Raw genomic sequence first — 22437 nt, forward strand, 5'->3', positions numbered from 1 at the left:
ACTCTCTGATCCAGAGGCCCATGCTCTAACCGCTGAGCCAAATCGCCCAGGGTGCCAGGTAATTTATTTAAATCTGTGCCTCTCCGGCTACACTGCGGGCTTTCGTGAAAGAAAGAACCACATTGTCTTCATCAGGGGCTGTGCCGCTTGGTCCCCTATTGTGTGTCAGGCCCCAGTAATTGTTTGGATTGAATGCCCACCTCAAAGCAAAGGGCTGAGAGGAAAACTAAGCTTCTTGGCAAAGAAATAAAAGATTTGTATGCATGTATGTTTTTTTGCTTTTTTTCCCCCCTCATGACAGAAGTGAGAGATCAAGAGGTAGGGGGGGAAATAGAACTTGAAAAGAACTTCTGTTCTGGGGAAGTTCTCTTATCTCGGAGAATTCTAACTCTCCTACCTCAAAGGCCTTCAGTAAAGAATGTGGTGTGGCGGCCCCTGGAGCCGCACCGCACCCGGGATCACTAGGTTTGCTCTGTGAGTTCACAGACTTTGCACCACCAGCATGCATCACCCGTCCGTCTCTGCAGAGAATACCAAGCCTACCTTCCTTCCGCCTCCAGGGAGCGAGGGGAGGAGGAACGCGCGGTGCAGGCCCGGTTCTCTCCATCTGGCACCAGCCTGACCGTGACCACCTCTGGGAGCTCTGGCTCCCGTACTGGGCGCTTGTAACCAGGGGCAATGGCCTTGCCGCTGTGTCACCTCATTTTAGACAAAAGGGCAGTTTCAGAAGGTGAGAACTCACCATCCTGCCAGGGTGGGCTCACATGGCTGGCTGGCTTTGAAAATGCCCCTTTCTCCACTTCCTGCCACACTGGGCCATTGCCTTATCTGTTTACTGATATGGAAACCACAGCACAGATAACACCTCACCTGCCTGGAATTTACTTGTTTGGAACCCTCAGAGGCTCTGGGACAAAGCCAGGAAAAGCTGTTGCCAGGAAGTAGACCAATGAGACTTCTGGCCCGACAGGCCCCAGGCCTTATATCCAGTGCCCAGTAGCTCTAGTTCAGCCCACCAGGTCACCCACTCAGAGCTTCGTGACACCCATGTCCAACTGTCCAGGGGATGTGTCTTTTTCTAAAGCCACATTCAAATCAGGGTTGGTTGAAGGCACCCTCCCTCCCTCCCACTGTATGCATGTTTAAAAAGAATCACCCCGGAATGGGGATAAATGAAGTCACCTTTGTAATTGGAATTCACATAGACGACCTCCCAGGGCTTTGCTTCTTCCTGAGCCTCCTTCTTGGCTTTTGGACCCCTGGATCGCGCCCCCCAGCCCCCCACTTCAGCTCTGTGCATCTTCCACTCGTCTTTGGTTACATCCAGGGATTGAGGTCCTGCTCAGTTTGTTTTCTGAGTTTTAGATCACTCTTGTACATTTTCCTGGGACTCCCCAGAACCTGCCTTCTAGCCATCGCCCTCCGGTGAGCACGGGCTCCCCTTGCAGCCCAGGGTGCTGAAGTTGCAGGGCTCGCCATCCGGTGACAGTGACGGGGTGGGGAGCTTGAACCACCAGCACAGTGAGGACGATGACATTGACTGTACCAAGGAGGAGAGGGAAGGATGATAAGAACAGGCAGAGGAACGAATGACCACTGTGGATTGTGGTGTGCGATTTGAGGTGACGGAAAGAACTCTGGATAAGAAGATGAGGGGCCTGGGGGTCACTGTTTATGTCCCCTTTATTAAATCACGTCACTCCTTCCTTGACATGAATGTCCTCATCTGTAATTGAGAAAACTGGCCAAGCTCTTGCGTCCTGCTTAAGTCTGACGTTCTGCAGTTTTAAGGGCAAAAGAGAGTATACATTTCTGAGGGTCTCCCAGACATAATTTTATTACAACACAACATAATTAATATTTACAATGATGGCTCATTACAGAAAATTACATTATGCCCAATGTACTTTTAAGGAAGGTCTCATAAAGTTTAATACATTTTAGAATGATTTTCTGTCAGAATATTAAATGAAAAAAGTATACACTGTGTTTTGTACTTAGGAAGGTAACCCATCTGCTACGCTGAAAATATGGCATGTACAATAACCAAAGTCTCAAGGATTCTGTAGAGTGAAGCTTTGGTGTATTTATTTATAAAGTGTTTGATCAAAATAACTGCTTCGTATCAAAGCATTTGCCAATCCCAGAAAATTTTTCCGAATTAAAAAATTTAGTTGGCTATTGTAAATAGTGCTTCTATGAACATAGGGGTGCATATATTCTTTCTGATTGGTGTTTTGGGTTTCTTAGGGTATATTCCTAGAAGTGGGATCACTGGGTCAAATGGCAGTTTAATTTTTAACTTTTTGAGGTAACACCATACTGTTTTCCATAGTGGCTGCACCAGTCTGCATTCCCACCAGCAGTGTACTAGAGTCCCCTTTTCTCCACACCCTCGCTAACACTTGTTGTTTGATGATTTGTTGATAACGGCCATTCCGACAAGTGTGAAGTGATACCTCACAGTTGTTTTAATTTGCATCTCTCTGATGATTAGTGATGTTGAGCATTTCTTCATATGTCTCTTGGCCATTTGTAGGTCCTGTTTGGTGAGGTGTCTATTTAGGTGTCCATCAATAGATGAGTGGATAAAAAAGCTGTGGTACATATACACAATGGAGTACTATGCAGCTGTAAGAAAGAAAGATCTCTTATCCTTTGAGATGGCATGGAGGGACCTAGAGAGTATTATGCTAAGCAAAACAAGCCAAGCAGAGAAAGACAAATATCACATGATCTCACTTATTTGTGGAATATAATGAACTAAACAAACTGATGAACAAAATTGACCCAAAGACATAGAGGTAGGGAACAGACTGACAGACCTCAGGAAAGGGGGTGTTGGGGGGAAAGAGATAAACCACAGAACTTGTATGCATGTGTGCATAACCAATGGACATAGACAACAAAGTTGGGGATGGAGAGGAGGGTGTCAATGGGGGAAAAAGGAGAAACATCTGTAACAAAAACTAATTAATAAAAATAATTTTAAAAATTTAGTTGGGTTGTTATGGAGGCAATTAGGTTTGCTTCCCCATTATATACATTTTAAATTTTAATGTGTTAACCCCAGGTCATAATGTTTTTTTCTCTGTAAGACAGGACCATCTGAGTTAGCCTTGTCTGCTAATTTATATGTTGATCTGATTAACTATATTTCGGGAAGTAGATTTTTTCCTTGATGACATTTTTTGGTTCTGTTTGGGTACGTATATTCTTAGAAACGTCTTGGCTGTTGTTCCATTACTGATAGAAAAGCTCAAAAAGCTCAGAGTACGACTTAAGTTTCCACTCATTTGCCATCAAGCCCATGACTCTGTTCCCAGGAAGGAAACATTACTCTGAAGTGACAGGTACTTGGCGACGTGGTCCTTCTGCCACGGAAGCATTCCAAGGAGATGCTGGAGAGGAGTCTGAGAAATGTGTTTACCTCCCAAAGCCGTTCCTTTGGGCCTCTCGCCAAGGTTTCCACTGACCTCAGTCATTCTGCTTCCCCCTTGACTATGACCTATGTTCACCACAGTCCTTAGCTTCTATCTCTACGAACATTGAAGGGTTTTAGCCCTTTTCTCAGTCTTCAGCCATTGGGGCTTTCCCATAACACACAGTGGCGATAAACGCACGCAGTCGGGCTGTTGTCTGCTAAATGTTGCACGAGCCGTGATTTCTCATGGGTTCCCCAAATGGTTCAGTCTCGAAAAGAGACTAGATAGGATACATCACATCCTAAATTGGTCCCCACGTTTTTGTTTTCCACAGATATGGGGAACAGGATACAATAGAAAGCGAGGCATCCGCGTTTCAGTGTGAATGATGAGAGATGGTGTTTTTCTTTCAGGAAAGGCAAAGACAGTCTTTTTCTGCCAGCCTGGCTTGGAGCCTCACTCGGCACTGCGTCCCTTCCGCCAAGTGACTTAACTGTCACGGTCTTTCGTTTTCCTGAGATGTAAAATGGGGTTAAACTCAGTAACCTGCAGCGGCCCGTTTGTCTCTTTCGCTCTCTGATTCACTAGTGGTCCGCAAGATGAAGGTCCCTTTGCTTTTGCCAAATGTGGCTCATTGGGTTGTGGAGAATGGGTGCAGAGTGTGGGGGCCCCTGCTAAGCAGTTAATGTGTAGCTGTTGCCCAGGCAATCCTGCAGGGTCGGGGCGTTCAGCAGCTGAAGGGCCCTTGGATACATCCGAGAGATCTCCCGAGCTTGGTGGCAGGGTAGAGCACACTCACTGTTTAGACAGATGGTTTTTATTAAAAAGGGTCCGGCGAGCATTCTCAGACTTCCGAGACTCCAGAAATACTATTTGCACAATATTGATTTGGGGGTAAGCTCTTGAATTTGCAGGAAGTGGCTGCTCAGCTTTTTGAGCTTATGCACTGTCCTGGTTGCCTCGGTAAAAAAAAAAAAATACAGAAAAAGCAACGGGATCAGGAAGAGGCGAATAAAGGAAGTGTGTATTGCTGCACAATGGCAAATAGACAGAGAATCAAAATTTTGATTTTGAAGACTCTTGAATGAAACAAACAAATGCTCAAAATAGTAGATAGTGCTCAAAATGACATATAATATGATCTTAGTTTTGGTGAAGAGCCTAAAATATTAATGGTGTTTGCATCTGGATGATAAAATTAAGGCAAGTTCTAGTATTTTTTATGTTTATCTGTAGTATCTTCATAGTATTCATGAAGTATGCAGAACTTTTCCAAAGTGGAAAACGGAATGTATTGGGAATTCAACAACCCCCTGGTCTGCTTCTTCTATGTCCCCAAGGGCCTGTGTCGTCCAGGTCCATTGCTGCTGGATGGCATGAACTTGTTTTTTGAATTAACCAAGGATGTAGAAACTTGAAACCATCGTTTGAGAATTCCCATGTTTCTAGCTAACAACGTAGGTTACGGATATGTTACTGAACAGCTTTTGAGCACTTCCCTCTTTACTGTCCAGTCTGAGTCTTTGGACATCACTGTGACAACGTAGCATCGCAGTTCCCCTAACTCACCAACGGCACATTTCTGACATCTTTCACCGTGTCACCTCAGACTCCCAGGTGTCTCTGTCAAAGGGACTCCATTGATAGTATTTTACCCTGTCAGATAAACATGAGATAAAACGAAGAAAGCTGACTCTAGAAAGTGAATGTCTGGGTCATTTTGTCCTGAAATTTACATCCCGAATTATTTGAACTATGGACTTTTTTGTGTATCTCTGTTAGATCTAATATCTCTTGTTCTTTGCACAGGCAAGATATAATACTCTGTGAAAACGAAGGTAATGGAGGGTAAGGGGGCTTTCTGAGAACTAAAGGGTAGATAAGTAATTGTCCCTTTGAGAAGTTGCCTTTCAGTCAGAGCCGGGATTCTATGGAGACGTATAGTGTCTTCTTATCGTAGACACTGGTTGATTTCCTTCTGTCACTTAGTGCTGCCTCAGTGACCTTGAGAGAGCTACGCAGTTACCTCTTTGTGCCTCATTTTCTTTCTCCTTACAGTGGGGATAATAGAGTTGCTACCTCAGGGTTGATGACAGCATCATGCAGATTCTGTATAGAGTGCTCAGGATCATATTTGGCACAAAATACGTGCTTAGCCATCTTAGCTATTATTATTATTATTATTATTATTATTATTATTATTACCATTAGGATAAGACTGTAGCACTGTCACTACCTTGAATCTTTATCTCACTCTGTCTTGAATTAACATAGGTGCTATTTCATGATACATTGGATTCTAATATTGCACACCCATAACACTTTGGGCATTAATGCAAAGATATTTCTATAAACCAATAATTTCTGCTTTTTTACCCCTACACACCTATAATCAGGGTCCCTGAGATTTAAATATAGATTTGTATAAATAATATATATAACTGGAAAAATGCAACCCCAGATCGTGACCATAAAATGCATTTGGCTGTGTTTTCCAGTGTCTCCATATTCAGTAGGAGAAATTTTTCCTCCATTACTGGATGAAAACTTCAACAAGTTCATTACTCTTGGGTAATAGAAAGTCCTAAGGTCACTTTATTCACAAAATGCAGTCTCGATTCAGAAAATAGGTTGTCTAGTCCAATATATTAGCCAACACTCAATGTCCACTTGGTCCCCCCAGCTGAGGCCCAGTTTCAGAGAGCCACCTGCCTGCGGCGTCAGGTCTGATCAGCCTCTCTCTCCACCCTGGCCTCTCCCTCCCCCTCCTCCCGTCCAGTCAGAATAGGGTAGGGAAGAGGGATTGCAAGGTGTGAAGACCCTTCTCTCTTGAGTGATAATATAATCTACTTGGTTCTTTCCTAGAAGGAGTGTTTAAGAGATGTTTTTCTCCTGGATGCTTCCCTGGTCCTTCGGAAGGTGTCCTGGGAGGGCAATGTCTGTGACTCGGGAAACCATCCCAAGCTGTGCCCTCCAGCTGTGGCAACCCGCTCCGCCTGCAGTTTCGTGTGGGCCCTCACGTGGCCTCTTTCCATTCTCTTCTGTCTTTTCCCCATGGGTTTCCACATCTGATCACAGAAAACACTCCCCAATTTGTTCTGATGAACTTGGAGAGTCAGGTTAGTTCCAACACATGAGTAACGCTGTGGTCCTACTGCCAGTTCCGTTGGTCACCCCGACTTCCTCTGTGGACTTGATAGGACAGAGTCAGCCTTCAGTCCGCTGTGCTCACACACACTCACACTCACACACACACACACGCGCCCTGCACTAGTCACACATACACATTCTGAGTAGACCCCTTGAGAGCCCCTCAGCAGGTTTCAGTTATGGGGTACAACTTTCTCAAAGAAAACCTCCACACAGACTTTTCTCCACCACATTCCACTTCTTCTTGTTCTAGATCTTCTCAGGCTCTTGGGGTCTTTTCTGAGCTCCCGCCTGGTGGACACGCCCACACTTGACGTGGATGCTGATTATTGTAGCATCTCAGCATCTCATTTGTAATCATGCTAAAATCCACTTTTATGGAACAGATAGGACTTTTTTGTCGAGTTTACAAACATATCAGAAATGTTTCTTTAATTTTTTTTTTTTATCCTCACCCGAGGATATTTTTCCATTTTTTGTTCATATAGAGCGGGAGGGAGAGAGAGGAAGACAGAGAGAGAGAAACATCGATGTGAAGGGACACATCGAGTGGCTGCCACCCGCACGACCAACCAGGGCCGGGGACTAACTGCAACTGAGGTACATGCCCTTAGCGGGAACCGAACCCGGGTCTCTCTGTACTGCAGGCCGACGCTCCAACCGCTAAGCCAAACCGGCCAGGGCTGTTGCTTTAATTTTATACAACATGTGATCTGTCAAGATTCCAAGTTAAAAATAACTAGGGCCACCTAAAAGCTAATGCTTGAATTTAAAAGAAGAAAAAAGGCCCTGCAATGAAGGAGAGAAAATGTTACTAAGCATCAAGAAGGGTTTTTTTTTTTTTTTTAAATGCTGACTCTACAATTGAATTCTAAGATTAAGAAGAAAAAAGAACACACATTACAATGAAGTAAAATGACCTTTTAACTACATCATTTGAAGTTTCACTAATGGATTTAGCTCCATCAGAAAGAAAAGTTCCATTTCATTTCTGCCTATCATCCAAAAATATAACAGATTATAATGCTAAAGGGGAATTAATCGAGTGACAGTGGAAATGAGTTTGCATAAAATTCATTTGCTTTAAAATAGAAGCGCTCATATGTGTGGAATTTGCAGTCAGCTAAGAAGGGGTCACGGTACCGGGGGAGTTAAACCAGGGACCACAGTGCACCACTGAACCTCATTGAAAGTGGTGTTTATGTGGGGATTGACATAGAAAGATTGGACATGTGAACAACAGTAATGGAAGGTTTTCTGTTGGGGTTAATACATTCCAATGTAGGAATATTATCCGTTAACTTGTAAGTGTGAACAGGACGCACTTTGAATTGTTCCCGTGCACCAGTACTTTGAGAAACAGGCCTCCGCTCCCCCAATGATGTGATCTTTAGACCCAAGAAGGATGATATTTCCAGAGGGATTTTTTCACCTGTGAAAATGAGAAGGATACTGTTTTGAGCATGTCAATATGCATTTTTTTTCTTTTCTCTGAACATCTGCTACTTTTTTTTTATTTTTTATTAGAGTCAAACCAATGGATGCCCAATTTGAACAAGGAAGATTTACAGTGTTTACACTGTGTAAAAGATGAATTTGTTCGCTGAGTTTTTGTTGGTGTACGTAGCCTCTTATTTCATCGGAGTGATGTGCATTAGAAGAACACAATCTGGTTATTACTGACCTGGAACCATGGCTCTGCAGGTTGATAGTATTCTTGATTTGAGAGGGAAATGAGCTTCATATGAAATTGGTTATTTAAAACAACGAGCAATCACAGAGCTGTGGTCCTGGAGGTCAATATTAATTTGTAACCCAAGGAGGGAAAAGCAGTTCATAAAATTGAACTCTTTAATATTTGACTCCAAAGTCCTGAATTAAGTTTCGGATACCAGTCTAAACGATTGCTTCATGAGTATTAAATGAAGGCAAGAAAGATTATTTACATGGGAAATGAGATGAAGTCATCTCATTTTCTGATAAAGAATGCTGTATTGTCTGATAACGGAGAAGAAAGATGTGGATTATTCTTTCAGTGAAGGTCTAATCAGGCATTAAAAACCACGCTTGAATTTGGTCAGAGGACGTTTCGTAGAAAGAAGTATCAGCCCTAATGCAGTATTGGAGTCATTAATATAGAAATGGTAGCCACGAGGAACAATCACTCTCTCTAGGGCCGAGATAGAGTGCTCCAGAGAGACCCCCTCTCTCCTCCTCCAAGCCTGGAATCCAGATCTTATTGGGACAGGCAAAGCCACGGTCACGGGATGGCAGAGAGGTTGCCGTGGTGCCACGCTGGCAGAACTTTCTGGAAATGCGCCCTCTGGAGCTCTTGGAAAAGTCACCTTCTATTTACAGGGCGGTATATCCCTGGAGGCCCTCTGGCCCCAAACCACCTGAGAGCTATGCCAGGAGAAGCTTCTGGGTGGTGAATGGCGTTGGTCCTCATGATCTCCAGGAGCTGGGCACTGGAGAAGCAGGGTGCGGGGCCAGTCCTGGGCACAGAATCCACCTGTGCTGCAGGAATCGCACGCTGGGGACGCCCCTGCACTGCAGGAGCTGGAGGCTGGGGACACGTGCGCTTGGGAACGGGTGCTTGGGGGACTGAGAAGCTCTTCATGCTCTGGGAGCCAGCCAGGCAATCAGCTCACAGAGCTCAGCACCCTCCACAATCCACAGGACGCGCACCCTGGAGATCGCCTGCGTGTGCTCGGAGCAGGCGCTGTGCGAGGCGGTGCCCTGATCACTCGCGCCCAGAAAAGTACAAGAAGAAAGTGCCTGTAGCTCTGGCCACTTTGGCTCAGTGGTTAGAGTGTTAGTCCTCAGACCAAAGGGTCACAGGTTCGATTCCTGGTCAAGGGCACATACCTGGGTTTCAGGTTCGATCCCCAGCCTTCGTCAGGGTCGTACAGGCGGCAGCCAGTCAATATGTCTCTTTCACATCAATGTTTCGCTCTCTTTTTCTGTTTCTCCCTCCCTTCCTTCCTCCTTTCTTCTGTATCTAAAAATCAATGGGAAAATATTCTCAGGTGAGGATTAACAAAAAACCAAACAACAACAACAAAAAAATGACATCTCTTAAAAAAAAAAAAAGTGCCCGTGGTCTTATGGTTCTGATTCAGACTGGCTCTGCTGGTCTCTCAGGGTGTGTGCCTGGGGCACACCTGTTGCCCTGGGCCCTGTCTTTTCTGCGCTTTTGCCTCCGTCCAATTCAAACTAAATCAGAGGATTTAGCCAGGAGTGTTGGCCAACCAGACCCCCCCAGACATTCGGGACTGCCTCACATCCCCTCTTGGTGAGATGCTTTCTTTTCTCTTTTTCATCAATTTCTAAGCTTAAATCTGACTTATAGGAATCTGATGATTCCTCTCTGCCTCAGTTTCCTTATTTACAAGTGACAGTAGTATTGGTGCCCACTGCTCTGTCTTTGCTGTTCTGAGGTTTGTGTGAACTAATTCATTCAAGCTAAGTATTTTCACCATGCATTTGCCAAACGTTCCATAAATATTTGTTTTTAGATTAATTATTAATATTGGTTATTGTCACTGTTGCTCCGGGCCTGAAGAGAGGCTGACGTTAGGAAGTCTCTCCAAGGAGCTCAGGAGAATGTAGATGGTTAGCATCACAAACTCTGACTGCCAGGTCTTACCGTCCAACCGAGCGGTCAATCAGCCTCCCTAGTTTAAATGAAATATTTAATAAGAAGTGGAAAGAGCATCATGGAGAAGTATCGGCTTTGTGGCCAGAGCACCTGCTGTGTGAGTGATCTTCGTCAGATTACTCAGCCTCAGTTTTCACACACACACACACACACACACACACACACACACACACAACACCATCAATGAGCGTAGGACCCTAGGGTATTTGTTGAACTCTAAGATGGTTGGAAAAGGCAGACGAAGGAGCAGGGACGTTAGTTTGGAAAATAGGAAGGAGTCTAGAGGCAGGACTGCGGGGTTTTCCAACTCGGGTTCCAATCATCCCCCTGAGATGCTGGAGCCCCGAGGTGTTGCTTCTCAGTCCCACCCTCTCGCCTCCGCCCAGAAGCTGCCCGGGGTCTGGGGAACTAATCACGCTGCCCCCCCCCATCCGACCCCACCCCTTGGAAATTAAACAGGCTGGGCTCAGTGAATGGAAGCAAAATCCCTTCTGTGGGTCTGCTTTTACCTGTTCAGGGTCTCCTCCTTGATCTCTGCCTGAGACGAAGGCGACGTGATCACACACTAATGTTTGTGATCTGAACGGACAGTGTGGTCCCGGAGCTCTTTCATTCCATCCCACTCGTATTGGAACAATGCCTGAAGCTTGTCGGGTAATTCTAATAAACTGGGGACTCTGTGAAAAAGTCTCTCTTCCTAAAAAGGGTTTTGAAGTTCAAATGGACAGAGTAGAAGAAACCTCAAATTGAAATGTTGAAAGGAAAATATGGTAAAAATGTTAACAATTCCATTAATTATTGCTATTTTAATCCTCACCTGAGGATATTTTGCCATTGATTTTTTTGTTTGCTTGTTTTAGGTAGAGTGGGAGGGAAGGAACGGGAGAGAGATAGAAACATCAATGTCAGAGAGACACATCTGTTGGTTGCCAACGCACTGACCCCAACTGGGGCCAGAGATCAAACTCACAACTGAGGTACATGTTCTTGACCAGGGATCTAACCCATGACTCTGGTCCATGGGCCAACGCCCTAACCACTGAACCACGCTGGCCAGGGCTGATTACAATTTTTATAGGCTGTCGAGCACAGGTGCCAGGTTATAATTTATTTTAATATTAAATGAAATACCTGGGTATATTCTGGAAAATGTTGAAACCCAAGTAAGATGTTCTTGGATCCCAAATGTACCCAGAATTCTGTTCTCAGACAGTAAATAGATATACGTGCAAGAGACCAATTCAAGGTAAAGGGCAAAGCTCTCCCTGCTTTCAACGGAGGGTCCAAATCGTACAGGTCACAAAATTTAGGGGTACAAAAAGTGACTTTGTCTTTCTGTACCAATCTATTTCAAGCCCCTACGCCGCCTGGAGGAAATAAACATCATCACTGCCAGCTGCGCGTAAACTCTCTGAAGTTGGAGCTCACTCCGTTCAGAATCATTCACAGCTAGGACACTTAAGTCCTGGAGGATTTATATCACGTTCTGGAGTGAAGAGTGGGGACCTGGGGTCTCGATCCTCACTTAGCCTCTGACCTCACTGTGTGCTGAATCATCGGGCTGCAGGTCCCAAGCTTATTGATGGTGTCTCCTGACGATTTTTCTGCCAGGTAAGAAGCATATGGCCAGCGTCACTTTCTGCTGCAGCATCGGTTGTCATGGTCCAAAACGCCCTTTTAGGTTCATTATCACATTGATTTTCTTTTTCTCTTTCTCCCCCCCCCCCCCCCCCGAGATCTACATAATTTTGGTGCACAGAAATGTCTGGCTCTTCTCCCACACTGTTCTCTGCCGCAGGAAGCTTCTGGGTTTTGGAAAGCCTACAGCAGTCGAGTGTGGGTATCCCCATGCATCTGTTACCTCCAAGGAGACCAGATCAGGTGCTCGGCTCAGATCTCTGTTTTCAGTTCCCTCAACAAATCTGGAGTGAAAGGTTGGGTCAAGGACATTAAGAAAAAGAACTTCTCTTACTTATTTTCACCAACTCTTTTTTTTTGTCTATGCTCGGGTTAGTCCATTTTATGAGATGTAAATTTTATGGCTTTTAGTTTTGTCCTGGCAACTTCCCCATGAGGCAACCTATTAGGTACATTATAATTCCTGAAGTCTTCTCATTCTTAACGATTCTCCTTGATTACAAATTCTAATTTTTCAGCATTCCCCTAAAATCTCCACAGAAGCAAACGAATACTCCAGATAGGGTTGGGGAGAATCAAATGAGACTCGCAGTCTGTGATTTGAAGAGTACATGCTTATTTATATAGACCAATACTGCATTAATGTAAGCCAATGCCTCAAATATTAGCTCATTATAATTTTGCAGAACTAACACCTATACATTTTCCTATAAATTGCTTTCCTACTCATACATATGCTATTGAATATTAGAACCAAAGCATGGATCAGAATATTAATTGTTAAGTTTCCCACCATACCATCTTTTGAAATCTTTGGAAACCATAACCCAGTCATTGAGTACGTTTTCTGTTTCACAAGACTTGGTGTTTTCTGTAAATGTAAGAAACTTACCATCTATGTTTGCATTCAATTCACTCATTAAAATTTTGAACAGGGCTAGGCCAGGTGTTGTATAATTTAAGTTTTAAACAGAATTGGATAGGGTTGACTGAGACATTTTAATTCAATCTAACTCTTAAGAATAAGCTGTATTATTAAGAACTATTATCAAGAGAGAGAACAAAGTGAGAAAAATGCCAACCGCTTGTGTAAAAATAATGCTCACCTTCTTCTGTAACAGTGGTTCTCAACCCGGGATGATTCTGTGCCCACCCTCCCCCGGGGAACATTTAGCAGAGTCTGCAGGTATTTTGGATTGTCACTACTTGTGGAGGGTGTCACTGGCATCTAGTAGAAAGGAGCCGGTCACACCGCTAACACCCTTTAATGTACAGGACAGCGCCACAGCCACAAGCCACCTGGCCCAGAATATCAACAGGTTTTCTAATGCTGAAAGGTCATCATTTCCCAAACTGTGTTCTAATTCAAAATATACTACTTATTGCTCTGGGAAGTGAGAATTTCAAGATCATTTGCTTTATTTAGGTCCACATAACATATTAGCGTTTTAATTTTTGAGTCATCTAATAGAAAAAAAAGAAATATTTTAAATTTTACTTATGAAGAATACAAGCTTGTTTTGATAAGGGATGGTATTTTTTTTTTCAGCATATCCACTTATCCAATCATCTCTTCCTCTCAACAGTGTTTTAGTAACATCCTTTTGATTAGTGTTGACTTAGCCTTTATAGTCGAGACTAGAAGCACATACTCACATTCATTAGGTATTGAAATTAAAAATTGCCCTTGAATTAGTTACGGGAAGGCTCATTGCTTTAGCATATAACTCCCCAAATGCTTGTGTCTTAAGTAAAAGTGTCTTGCTTTATGCCACTGTGTAATGAAGTGGCCAGGCATGGATGGGAAGAACTCTGCTCCACACAGTCATTCAGGGATTACTGCCACCTTCAATTTTGAATGCAGTCATTTTTAACACATGGCTTTCAAGGTCATTTCAGGAGGAGAAGGGAGGATAGGGAATGCTCACTGGCACATAACCATCTTAGCCCACAGATCACTGCATCTTATATCCCATTGGCCAAAACTTGCTTTAAGGCTGACCTAAATAAAGGATACCAGGAGATGTCACCCCTGTCTGAGACCCATTTCTCATCAACAACTGTCCACTGTGAAAGGCATAAACAAATCTTGGACAGTCAGTCAGTCATTTCTACTATATAGAGAAAGTTGTTGTTGTTGTTGTTTTTGTAACAGCTCTCTGGCTAGGAAGATAATTATGCTTTTTTAAAGGACAAATTTGGAAAAGCTATGTAGAGCAGAGATTACGATGATGTCAGGTACATATTAATAAACAAAAAAGCCTTCAATGTGCTAAGGTTGTCCTTTGTTTTGCTGATTACTGAAATGAACTTGCTTTTTTGAGTTGGGTGTAGAAGCTGGGACACCTGAACTGTTCTGAATGATAGAGAAGAGAGAAAATTGAAATTCGCAGGTATTTAAGTGTTAGCGGAATAAGGAGACCTAATATGGACTGAAGGTAGAACAAGGAGGAAAAGCACCAGCTGAGAGCATGACTGCAGGAAGCCTTTGAAAATATAAAAAAATCTAAGAGGAACACCCAAAGAGTGGGCCGTTGGTGTGTGTGTGTGTGTGTGTGTGTGTGTGTGTGTGTAGAAGGGGGGAGGAGGGAGAGCAGGAAATGAAAGAGGGAGAGAAGGAGAGAGGGAGAGAGAGATCTCTTTAAGAATATGAAGCAATGTTTAGATCTGTGTTTGGGACAAGATAAAAATAGAGATGATACAAGACAGAAGCAAGGGAACAGAGCATCAACATCAGGGATGATTCATTCTATAAACATTTCAGTGTCATCAAAAATGCTGCACAGAACACACCATTTCCCTGTATAATGGCATTTTTTTTTTTTCTAGTTAGGTTTCAGTGCAAGAAACAGAAACAGCTCTAGGTACTTTAGGCAAAAATGGGTTTAATACAAGGATTAAGTGCTTACAAAATCTTCAGGCTAGAGGAGTGGAAATCGGGAGGCCGCCATGTAGTTTCTCATATCCAAGCTTTTACGTCACCCTGAGGTCAGAAGCTGCGGCTGCCACAGCCATGCTGCGGCCAAAGTCACAGCCTCCCCACGCACACCACGCAGGGGGAGCCGTGTCCAGCTGACATGGTACCCAGGGTGCAGGAACCGGTCTGGCCCTCTCGGTGCAGCTGTCTGCCTTGCATTTTCCAGACCTCAGGATGAGGCATCTCCTTGGCAGAAACTAACCTGCATCCACCACGTCGCAGAAGGGAGAGGAGATAGTTAGATTTTTGTCTTCTATGTTCAGCAGCTCTGACAAGGAGCAGAACAGAGGCTGGGGATGGAAGTGGATCCAATATCCACCAGAGACATTTTATTTTCATATTCAATGCTTTCTTTTTCTGAAATGGGTGATGTCATGAAAATAAAAGTAAATTTTTTTTCTATTACATAATATTATGTTATGTAATATTATGATATTACAAAATATTTAGATTTCTAAAGTCATCTAAAATGTACTAATTGATTTGATCCTAAATATATAGCCCACCTTTCCCTGTTAGTTCCCCCTTTTCCCAAGGAATGCTTTAATCAAATATCATAAACAGAAGCACAAAATAGAAAACAGATTCAGAGGGAAGTCTTAACGCCAGATCTGCAGAATGATGTAGGAGTGGATTCAGTGTGGCCCATCTGCTCTCCAGACTCTCACAGGTAAACGTCCAGGGAAATCCAGGGGAACGTGGGGACGACTGGTCTCTATAAAATCACATAGGTTCTATTCTCATGTCAGCAAGACGCAGTGTGAGAAAGAATACGTTAAGGTAAGGGAAAGGAGGAAGCAGTACTTTAGATTGTACTTTACCAGGCTACTGATCAAATTTGTTGACTGAACTGAATCAGTGCAGTTGAGCTCAACTACTGTGCCTTTCAATGAGTTTATCAGCGATTAGAATTTACCTCATTGACAGAGCTGTTGAATTAATACAGACACATCTTTAAAAGCAAAAGCATTCTGCCTGGTAAAGTTCTTCATTCAAATATACCTCCAAACATGCTCTGCTTCAGTAGTGCAAATTCTGTTGTTATATTGTCATGTACATGTGCGAAATAAATGTCACCTGGCTGTTAGATGACTTCCTCAGACACTCAGGTATCTGGGTGACAAGCATAGCAAACATCTAGCAGGTGGTGTGAACAGCCTGAAGCAGGTCTTGGATCCTCAGCCTGGAGATCATCCAAGCTTTCAGGTTTGAAAATGAAGGAAGGAACAGTTCTGGTCTCCATCTGCTGTCTTCGAGCCCTGATTAACCAATGGATGCCTCCTCAGGGTGGGGTGTGTGTGTGCGATGGGGGAGTTGTAGCTTGTTTTTTCATTTATACAAAAAGAGACTTGAATAGAGCCAGGATCAAGTTCATATAGTTTATGATCAAGTCTATATAATTTCTAACCTCCATGTTGTCTCTCCTCATTCACCTCTTTTTTATTTAATTTAATGGATTTATTTTTTGTGTTCATTGGTGAAAGAATATGAAGTTCATAATTCTAAAGGTCTTTCAGCAATGTCTAAGTTGAAGGAGGTCTTATTTAAATAGAGAAGCTATTTTGCTAAAATGATTCCGGGGAAAGTGTATTTTTACCTCCCTTAACCTGCATGCCCATGCCTGCCATGCGGATTTATAAATAGACACTCATCTTGGAAATGGTTGGAATTTCAAAGTGGCTTGTTCACCAAGATGCCGCTTATATGCTTCTCAGTGTTTATAAGAAGAGGACCCTTCAAATTCTTTAAGGTTAAACTTAGCATGACTCATCTTTTCTTCAACTGGCATATTCAAGGTGTCCTTTTATGTATCACAAAGAATTATGATACCCAGTGTTACAGACATTTAGGCAAAATAAATGTGAGTTTGCTTGAAAGATTATATAGCTCAAGTATTTAGCTTCATGGTTATGTAAATTCATGTTATATTTGTTTTTGAAATATGCATCTGTACTCACATACATATAAACCTGATGAGTTTACTAGATCATAATTAGAATGTCAGTGTTGTTTTTATAAAATCTGCCATGTCATAGAGTTTGCAAGAAATTATTTTTAATGTATTACCATTTTAACACACACCAGATTGTTGGTTGTCCGTTTGGCCATGTGGAGCTAACCACTCTAGCAGGTGGTGTTGAATATGTTTGTGTTTAAAACATAACGCTTACAAAGGAGTCGGGGTGGACTTAGGTGGATGATCAGCAATCACAACCAAGCTGTATTTTTGGTGCCTCTCCCATAAAGGTCATTCTTGATGATCATTTCCCAGAATCCTCAAGTTTAGATGTGGGTTTTTTTTTGTTGTTTGTTTGTGTTAATCCTCACTCGAGGATATTTTTCAATGATATTTAGAGATTGTGGAAGAAAGAGAGAGAGAAAAACATAGATGTGAGAGAAACATGATTGGTTGCCTCCTGCTTGACCCCAACTAGGGCCAGGGATTGAACCTGAAACCCAGGTACATGCCCATGGTGGGGAATCTAACCCATGACCCCCTCTGTTGACCCCGATGCCCCACCACTGAGCAAAACCAGCCAGGGCTGTTGATTTTTTTTTTTTTTTATCTTTACCTGAGGACATTTTTGCATTTATCTTCAGATAGAGCAGGAGGGAAAGAGGGAGGAAGAGAGAGAGAGAAACATCAATGTGAGAGAGACACATCGAGTGGTCACCACCCACACACAACCCCAACCAGGGCCGGGGACAAACTGCAACTGAGGTACGTGCCCTTAGCGGGAATCAAACCCGGGACTCTCTGGTCTGCGGGCTGATGCTCTAACTGCTGAGCCAAACCGGCCAGGGTTGTTGCTGTTTTTTAAGGTGCAAGTTTTCAAGAAAGATGGGGAGTGATAAATTCTCTGAAATAAGAATGTTTGCATTCTGAATTCTAGCTTACTTCCATTTTCCATTGTGTCTCCTTTGAAAGTAGAACTTGAGAAATTCAAGGTAAATTGCGGAGTCATTATGAAATACGTCTAGGGTTCACGTGACAAGATAGTTTTCATCTTCTCTCTCTGTCTGCGTGTGTGTACGCACCACGCATAATCTCTGCTCTTCAAGAACTGGTTTTTCTTCTGTTTTGTCCATTTAGGCAGCATGTTAGACATATGTTCTCTGCCTCCGTCTAAGGCATGCATCTTGATTTTCCTTTAAAAACTCTGTCTGACCACTCTCCTGGCCTGCCTAGTGCATATTCCTCCCTCTCCCCACTCCCGTGGCTGGAAATCGGTATCTGCTGATCGGCCGAGGCCTCAAGAGCTTTCAGTGTGGGTATACGCCGCGTGCTTAGTTTGAACGCTTTCCCTTGCTCATCCATGAGTCACATTTATTGCTCTGTTAAGTACAATTACCATCATTACTCCTATTTCCTGGGATTTATGCCTAGTGAACTCCTAGAAAATTATCTGGGATTGGTTGGGGTGGTTTTGGATGGTGAGTGGGAAGCAGAAGTAGAAAGTGTCAGTGAGAGAGGACCCTTCTCCAGCCGTGCTCAGCCCAGCTCGGCCCACTCAGGCCTCCGATGGGGAGGTGCAGGGAGGTGCACGTGCCCAAGTCCAAGGTGATCGAGACATAGGCTATCTTATTTCTCTCTCTCCTCTCCCTGGAGTTCAGCGTAACCATGTTCAAGGAGGGAGAGAGGAATTTCGATGTCACATTTTTAGAGATTCATTTTAGTGTTGAAGTGGTTCATGGCCCTTACCTTAAATCTTACATTAAAGCAGCACACTTGGTTTTAATAAAAATATCTCTTTAGGTAGCTGATAATGGTTGTTGACATTTACAGTAGGGTGGTATTCATCTAGCTTCCGATATTAATCCCTCGCACAAAACACAGGATATTTTCTAGACTGTACATTTTTTCAAGTATCTTCAACTTTATCTGTAAAATTTATCTTATAGATGTTAATTATTGACTACTATGATTTATATAAATACATGCTATAAATGTCCTTTTCAATTCTAAGAATTACATTTGGGTACCATAATTTGGTTCAAGAAAAGATGCAAGTTTTGTGCACAACAACAAATGTGGTTGGACCTCATGCTGGGCAGTTGGGTCAATACAGAAAACACATTAAGGAAAACTATGGCTCATTTCAAATACATTAAATAGAAGTAATGCTCAGCCATTGAAAACCATGGCAGCAACAGTTTTAAAATCATAATGACATAACGAGTTAACCTTTAGAAATTTCATGGAATAAGCAATGATATATCAGAAAAAAATCAGAGGTTTTAAAAATGTTTTCACTAAGAGTAATTTTATGTTATTTATTACCTTGCATTGCATTCTGTCTCCATGCCCAGTGCTGGGTTAGGTCTAGAGATGAGAGATTCTCACAGTCTAGCAGGATAGGCAGGCATATGAATAATCACCAAAGCAATACATGTTATCATTTACCGAATCCTTCCTGGGATGGTCAGGGTAGGCTCTTAAAAGGAGGCGAACTGCATTTTCTGAGAAAGAAAGAGACTATTTAGAAAATTATAGATGAGAAAGAGCATGAGGTATTCTTGGAAATGCACATGTTCAGGCTAAACTGTAGGCTTTTCCAGAACGTAACTGAACAAGGCTGCGTGATCTCTGTCCTCAATTAGTCCCTGTCTCATGTCCAGGGGTTTGGTGGGACCACAGCTTCCCTTGCATCACTCAAGGGGTTTTACTTGGTTAGCTGCTACGTTTGCTTTGGTCTTTATTTTTTTAAACTATGCACTTGCTACTTTTTCATTTTTTTAAATTACATTATTGGGGTGACATTGGTTAATGAAATTATGTAGGCTTCAAGTGCATACTTCTACGATACATCATCATTATATTGCACTGTGAATGTCTACCGTGCAAAGTTAAGTCTCCTTCCATCACCATATATTTGACCCCCTTTACCCTCTCCTACCTCCCCCCACCGCCCTTCCTCCGGAAACCACCATACCGTTGTCTGTGTGTTTGAGTTTTGTTCGATTCTCTTGTTTGTTCATTTGTTGCTCTCAGTATTATTTCCCACATATGAGTGAAATCATAGAGTTCTTGACTTTTTCCTTTTGACTTATTTCAATTAGCATGATATTCTCAATATCCATCCACGTGTTTTCCAAAGTTAGGTGATCCCATGAATCATAATACACATGCAAATGGAGAGAAGCATATTGAATACTCATTTCTTAACACTCGATTCTAGTGTGTTAAAAGTTCTCACAACATGAGAACTTACATGTGTCGGAGCAGAGTTTTATTATTTTTCTATAAATATATTTTTCTTTATTGATTTTTAGAGAGAGAGGGGAATGCAGAGGGAGAGAGAGGAAGAAACATCGATGAGGGAGAATATCGATGGGCCGCCTCCTGCATGCCCCCACTGGGGATGGGGCTACAACCTGGGCATGTGCCCTGACCGGGAATTGAACTGGCGACCTCTTGGTGCATGGGTCGATGCTCAACCACTGAGCCACACCAGCCTGGAGGAGCAGAGTTTAGATGTGAGGAAAGTGAAATGTAAAAGAGTTTAAGCGACCTGCCCAGTTGACCTGGCGGATCCTTGCCAGCAGCAGAAAAGAAAATCAGTGTCAGCTCCCCCACCTTGATTATTTCGCCTGCTCAGAGTCAAGTTCATTGATGACAGAAGGGAGGCTCCCAGCCTTCCGGGTTCTGACGCAGCCCATCCTGTCGTACGTGGTGTTGCCTAGATGCAGTGAGTTCTGACAGGAGCCAGCTGGTGAAGTGCAGACAGAGGTGCCCTCACCCCCTGGAATGCCAGGGCGCACCATTCTGCGCGGCCGCCTCCTCTTTGATTTGGGAAAATGATGTTTCCACTTAGAGGGAAATAGAATTCTTAATTGTAGAAAGGCAGAAAATGATGATGCTACAGTCTTTTGTGATTTTCAGGTGGTTAATTATCAGTTGAATTAATGGTCATTTATCTGTTCCCTGCTTAGAAATAGTTCCATTCCAGTTTTTGGAAGTTAAATCGGAAACGATTTCTGAAGTGGAGAATGGAGAGAAGGAGGGCAGCTAATTATCAAGGCCCACGCAAAATGGGGTTTAGCAAATCAGCCTGCATTGTTTATAGAAATATTAAATATAACACTTAGGTTTCACGAATCCAAGTATTGGCTGTTTATTTTAATTTTGGGACAGATAATTCAGAAATTTAGCTTTATACAAGTCATCTGCCCGTAGTTTTACTTGCCCTTGAGAAATCAGGGCAGTTAGGGTCCAGCTGCACAGGGACAAGACCTCTTGCTTTTGCAGATTTCTTGCTCTGTGGGAGGTGCAGTCAGAGAAGAGCCAGAGAAAACCCCTCCAAATCAGGCCTTAGGACAGGGTGGTCCTCACCCAAGTGTGAGGCCAGTCCTGTGATGAGGATATGAGGCATGATGTAGGCATGAGGAATATGAAAAAAATAATAATAATAATGAGGCCCTCCGATTGGAAATGTTCTAGAGGGAATTAGAAATAACAGCCTGGAAAACGGGTGAGTGTGTACACTGAGGGATCTTGTTTTTGACTTGATAATGGAAGCCAGAGGAAATGACGTTTTGACGGAAGAAAAGTCTGGAGTGGAAAGAAGATGATTGGGAACTGAACTTGGGAAACACACACATATAATTTGTTGATTTAAATAATAATAACAATAGCCTTGCAAACTATTATTATTATTATTATTATTATTGTTATTATTATTACCACCATAATAACAATGACAATTTATGGAGCTGCTGCTGTGTGCCAGGCAATTTGTATGGATTAGCTCATGTTCTCCTCACAATCCCTTGAGTACAGATGAGAAAACTGCTATAGCTCAGTTACTTTTCTTATATTTCTTCTTAATAGATCAGGAATCGGTCCTGGCTAAGCACGCTGCTCACTGTGCTACATCGCCCTGTAGCTTGCTGTCACGTATATACAGTCCTAAGAAAAGTCTAGAGATCCGCCGTGGGCACAGAAATGGGTCGTGGATGGTCTCAGGTCCCTGTTGGGAATTTTTTGTTTTCGCTGAAAAGACATGAAAATTATTGACATTTATCTGGAAGCAAGAAAAAGATTTACCCCACTCTGTGTAGGTGGATGAACTAAACTCGCCCTCAGTTTTTCTATGTCTGAGTTGTCACTTAACTTAAGGGACATCTTCACACAGCAGACAAAAGAGGTGTCTCCCGGTGCTCAGGGACGTCTGTGGAATCATGAACTGACTCATGGCATTCCTGGTCTTTGGCATTGCTAAATAAATTATGCATAAATGTAGTCATTTGTACAGTCCTTCAAGGTGATGTGCACTCTTTGATAATGTATGAAAACCGATGTTCTTTTAGATATTTTAAATATATATCATTTAGGATGGGCTAGTTTATGTTAGAGAAATGAACAACCTCAACTTTTAAAAGCTTAGATAAGTAAAGCCATTAGATTGGAAAACACTACAGAAGGAACGTGGTATTGTCTGCAGTAAGCAGTAAATTGTGTGGTTCCCCTGGAATAACATACAAGCGCTGTCGTTTCTCTTAGATAATTTTGGAAACACACAGTTTTCCTCTCTCAGGTTAAAAAGTTTAAGAGGAAATGTAAGAGCTGTAGAGTAAGGAATGCT

The 22437-nt window shown here is 42.8% G+C and overlaps 1 protein-coding gene across 5 annotated transcripts in view; it reads left to right on the forward strand.

Annotated features, from left to right (window-relative positions):
- INPP4B (inositol polyphosphate-4-phosphatase type II B) overlaps positions 1-22437 on the forward strand; it is a 595725-nt gene that overhangs the window by 202287 nt on the left and 371001 nt on the right. For all 5 annotated transcript variants that reach the window (XM_036282080.1, XM_036282084.1, XM_036282081.1 and 2 more), the window contains one exon: positions 11592-11847. The gene's annotated coding sequence lies outside the window, so the exon portion shown is untranslated. The remainder of the gene's footprint in view (positions 1-11591; positions 11848-22437) is intronic.

The sequence above is a fragment of the Molossus molossus genome, unplaced genomic scaffold (assembly GCF_014108415.1).
Source record: "Molossus molossus isolate mMolMol1 unplaced genomic scaffold, mMolMol1.p scaffold_m16_p_4, whole genome shotgun sequence".
In the NCBI taxonomy this organism is placed as follows: domain Eukaryota; kingdom Metazoa; phylum Chordata; class Mammalia; order Chiroptera; family Molossidae; genus Molossus; species Molossus molossus.